Source organism: Pseudopipra pipra, chromosome 2 (assembly GCF_036250125.1).
Source record: "Pseudopipra pipra isolate bDixPip1 chromosome 2, bDixPip1.hap1, whole genome shotgun sequence".
Lineage (NCBI taxonomy): Eukaryota > Metazoa > Chordata > Aves > Passeriformes > Pipridae > Pseudopipra > Pseudopipra pipra.
The window spans coordinates 59942773-59948233 of record NC_087550.1 but is presented as its reverse complement, the minus strand read 5'-3'; positions in this window follow the sequence as shown (position 1 = coordinate 59948233).

Sequence of the window (5461 nt, the reverse complement as noted above, 5' to 3'; positions counted from 1 at the left end):
AAACAAGTTATAATATTTATTCATGACAGATCTCACAGGAGATACAAAAATAAGATATGTCACCAATGAGCAAGTATTATTCCCAGGGCTACGTTATTCTCAGTTACATGTAGACTGCATATGCTATATTTGAAATAGATAAAACTTGTGGATATATGTAGAAGAAACGCTATTTGCATTGTTGCTTTGTTTTAAACCCCTCTATACTGCACAGAGTGACAAATACCATCATATAAACTCACCTTGAATATTGTGTACAGTTTTGGTCACCAAAATATAAGAAAGATATTAGGCTGCTAGAGAGTATCCAAATGAGGGCAATGAAGATGGTGAAGGGCCTTGAGGGGAAGCCATATGAGGAGCATCTGAGGGCACTTGGTCTGTTCAGCCTGGAGAAGAGGAGACTGAGCAGAGACTTCATTGCAGTTACAACTTCCTCATAAGGGGAAGAGGAGGGGCAGGCACTGGTCTCTTCTCTGTGGTGACCAGTGACAGGACCCAAGGGAATGGCCTGAAGCTGAGTCAGGGGAGGTTTAGGCTGGATATTAGAAAAAGGTTCTTCACCCAGAGAGTGGCTGAGTGCTGGAACAGGCTCCCCAGGGAAGTGATCACAGCACCAAGCCTGACAGAGTTCAAGAAGCATTTGGACAATAATCTCAGGCACATGGTGTGATTCTTGGGGATGTTCCTGTGAAGGGCTAAGAGCTGGACTTGATGATCCTTGTGGATCCTTTCCAACTCAACATATTCTGTGATTCTGTGATGTATTAAAATAACTACCTCCTGAAAAAGGCTTAGAAAGAAACTGTATCATACAAAACTATTTATAATAATCTTATTGATGTCAGCATGAAAACATCCACTCATTTCAAAGTGGGAAGCTAAACACTTTCTTACCAGTAGAATATTAACAAAGATTAATAAAACTGAATGAATTGTAACAATAAATTTACATATTTGGGAGGAATTTTTCACATTCAGCAAGTCTCACAGAGCAGCTGGGCCAATAGACTTCTCAATTAGCTTTTTTATGTGAGCTTCTTTGTTTCACAATCTCACACATCAGCAAAATTCTGCAAGTGTGCAGATGGCATATACCAGAGGACAAGACAAAAACTGAGGAAATTTGTTTGGATATTTTCAAATAAATCATGGGACATTTTTATCTGGCTCATATTTTTGGGGAAAATGTTTTTTATGTGATTTTCAGACAAATTGAAAAAAAATAGCCAGATAACAAAGCAAGAATAGAATAAATTGCTACTAACCCACAGGCAGCAGAATGCTGGACTGAAGTCCAACACACTTTGATACTAATCATAATACTACTTTTTATATATGACTAATGAGTTTTAAATTAAATTATCTCTTTTTATTCATAATGGTGTAATAAGACTGTTAGATTTGAGAGAAAATGCAGACTCATATAAGTAGTAACCCAATTATACATTTATAGGTGACAATAGGTGGTAAATTCAACAGCTGCTTTCAGGGAATAGTAAACAAAATAAAAATGTTTTCTGCTACCAGATTATTCTCTAATTTATTACTCTCTATTGACAGTAATGGATCAAAAAAGAAAAAGGCATAAGCTTAGTCCTGGACCTTTGCTGCCCACATGGGTTTATTTTGGCTCTCTTTCTGGCCCCGTTTGACCTGCTTGGAGGAGGCCTCTCTGTCAAGCTCTGGGGCATGCAGCACATATGCTCAGTTTCATGTGATAAAAACACAACTTAGTGGGTTACAAGTCAGTAGGATCTTCTGCTTAAGAGGGAAGCTGGCTTAAGCTTCAAGGCTGTACGCCACTCAGTGCCTTGTAACTCCAGCCCTCTTCCAGTTAGCGGGACAGAAATAACCTAACTATCCATTTCCAGAACTGCAGATGTTTTCCCAGAGCAAAGATCTGAAGCCATGATGAGTGATAAAACATTACATCAGATGGACCTTGTTTTGTTTAAGATGTGTTACTTCATGTGTTACTGCACTACAGAAAAAACATTTGGTGACACTAACATTGCAAAAAGCTGGTAGAACTTATGTGCAACACAGAAAGGATTATAGCTGGGAGATGTTTATGTAAAAAAGAGTAGTCAGTCTGCAAAAGGTTGCTAACTAAAGCAGTGTCATTAGTTATTAGTTCCCAGAGGGCAGAATAAGTATGTACAGGTTATGCCACTTGCCGTACATCAGTTCCCTTGGATGTCAGCAGGGTGGAGAGCTCATGCTGGGGTTAGAGCAGGCACAGCAGTAAACAAGTAACAAGCAATGAAGGTTTGCTCCACTCTGCATTCATAGCCAACATCTGTGGTGAACAGATTTTATCTTTGTTCATGGAAGGTTGTGATTGCGGCATCTGGTGTTCTTTTGTGACACAGTAAAGAAAAAAAATCATTCCAAACATTTCACTCAACCCAATTAACAGAGAAGAGTAGGTTAAAATCCTTCGAATTGGTGGGACATGAGGTAAAAATATTTTGTACAAGAGAGTATCTGAACTTCCCAAAAAGTTATCATCCATGTGGTCATGTTTCAGTGCTCTAAAATCCAGAACTTGTGGGGAACGGGACAGGGGGAGGAGATCCTGTTTGTGAATCCTCCCCTTAAGGAGCTGGGGTCCCCAAAACTGCCCACCAAGCATGTTTATGGATATCTGATAATACAAACTTAGGGAATGAGTGAGTTTGGAACCTACAGGATGAGGAAGGAGCTACATTATGAAGGCATAATAGTACCTGAAATGTGAGCTCAGTAGTCAAGGGAGGATTCTGGCATACTCTGTTAAAAGAACAACCAAGAATCTCTAATGCAGTGAATGAATCAAGATCCAGAAGGCTGGAAAAATGAATCTATCATTTTGTGACTTGCAGCATGTAAGGAGCTGAAAGCAATTGTAGTTCCTGCTTGTCTTCTGTCACAGCCAAACATAAATTGATTGGTGTTTGGTGATGTGCAGTCTGGGGAAAAGCAATGTGACGCAAGAGGGCAGGCGGTTAACAGTACATGGCTCAAATGCTGAACAAATGGAAGGAAAATATGCCCTCTCCAAAACTTCATAAAATGGACTGTGAACAGACAGCAGTAAATCAAAGGTACCCAGCCCTTCACCTCCACCCCAGCAAAAATATTTCCTAGGAAACCCAGCTAGAAACCCCAGTACATTCAGACTTAAGGCTAAAAGAAATGCAGAAAAAAGAAACATCCAAAGTTGCCAAGAAGTTTTTGAAATCTAATTTAAACAACCTCAAGCTGACACAGGTTTCTCAGCTTTCCATGACTGAGCTTTGCTTTGGAGCTAGTCACAAATGGTAACATTAGGCAAAGGTATGGATCTACAGGGTCAAAACCCAGTGAGCTAAAAAACATAAACTGTTGGCAAAGTCCACAGGTCGTGATCCCAAATACAGCAACCAGGAACTAGTGGACAAGACACCAATACAGAGAGGGAGAAAAAACAAGAAATTGCCTGTGTATATGTGCAAGAGCACTTTCTGGTTTAGGTGTGAGTTTTCTCCAATCACTGCAGCAAAATGCAGCATACAGCCATGTTTGTGAAGTTGTGCTGGAGACTAACTTTGTAACACCAAAACACAAGCATGTGATAATTGTTTGGAGCCCTCCAAAACTGGTACATCAGATCAAAGGGCAGTATGGACTGCTTCATGTGTCCAAACTGCTGGTTCCTTATTCCTCAACTACTTTTCTTTGTTTCTATCCAGCTCAGTCCTTGCATCAATAGTCGAAAAATATTTCTGACGAACAAAATTCTTGTTCCTTTCCACCTAAAGGCACAGCAAAGACACATAAAAGTGGGCCAAATAAGGGGGAATATACCTAGATCTGATCTAAGGCTGTTGCTACCACCAGGAAAAGGAGCTGTAAGTCACTAAGAGTGGGGTGAGCAGGACACACTGGCAGCTGGAAGGAGCCAGAGAAAGGAAGTGGGATAGACAGAAAAAGAAACAGTCACTGGCTGGAGCGAGCTTGGAAAGGCGGGGGGAGGAGTACTCAGGTGCCAAAATATGCAGTCATAACCCCATGTATAAAAATTAACTTAGCAAGAACACAGTAAGAATATACAGATGCTTACATGCACACAAATACCTTGAATTGCAAATAAACTATTTCCATGTAAGATTTTTTTAACTTCAATTTTCAGCAAATAATCATCCTGTATCCACAGACCAAAATTATCTTTTGAAGGTTATAAAATAAGAGTCACATGTACCTTTCCTAGCCAAGAACATATGACCTTCTTCTCAAGGTAACTCTGTCCATTAATTGATTCATCCACTCTTTTCATTAATTGAGTCCTGATGAAGCAATCAAATAAATGAAGCGGACGCAAAAGAACAGACACTTCAGGAGGAAGACTTGGTTTTAGGAAGGTCAGTGGTAGAGCAGCTGGGTTTACTTCATCATCTTAGAATACCTGCCTCAAATGACACAATTGAAGCTTTCCAATCTGTGGCTGCTCTGATATAAAAAGCAAAATCAAACTGTACCTACAGCTCTACGTGCAGCTTCCTGCTTCCTTTTAAATGCATGTAAGAGTAAGAAGAGACCAGGGCAAGACAGGCAGAATAGGACCTCCTATTTGATTTTATTTAGTAAAGAGAGGAGTCAGGGCTTGGCTTCTAATTATTATCCCCACAGTAGCCTATATAGCCCCATAAGGACATTATCACATCCCTCCCACCCGTTCATCAAGCAACTGAACAATTTGCAGCCAGAAGAGGGTAAGGGGAAAAAACAAACAAACAAACAAACCAAAACAAACAAACAAAAAAATCACCACAACCCCCAAACCATTTAGGTTCTGAGACCTTCTCCAGCACACACACAGCCCACAGCCAGAGTCATTCAGATGACATTTAGTGCTGGTGGCTTCTCGCCTTCATATAACACTATATGTAGGCAGAGCATTTGCTAAGGTCAGCAACTAAGTCTAACTTTACTTTCAAATCACTTGAACTCCCATCTCTGCCTCCCCAGAGGGTGACATAACCCTCAGGACAGACATAGAGTAGACATTTTCTCCCAGCCTGTCACTGGACATCTCTATAGTGGAAAAAATGATTGTGACGCGTAGTTCTTGAAATTAAAAAAAAAAAAAAAAAAAAAAAAAAAGAAGTTCCAGATTCCTCAGTCATTACTGGTTTTGAACTGACAACTCTTTGGTGTATAACATAAATGGGAAGTCCTAATTTTCAGCTAAATTTCCAACCCCTAAAGATGTAACCCAACTTGAAAGTGGTGAATGCATGTCTGGAGCCAAATCAAAACTCCATAAAATTAATTGTTAATTCTCTCAAAACAGTTGATTTGTGACTCGGTTTTCTTGAGTGACTTATACCATACCCAGCCTGCATGTTCTGAAATCTGAATAAAATTACCAAAGCTGCACAAAAATACAGGTACACATGAAAATAAAGAAATCACAAAGTTGATTTTTTTCTTAGAA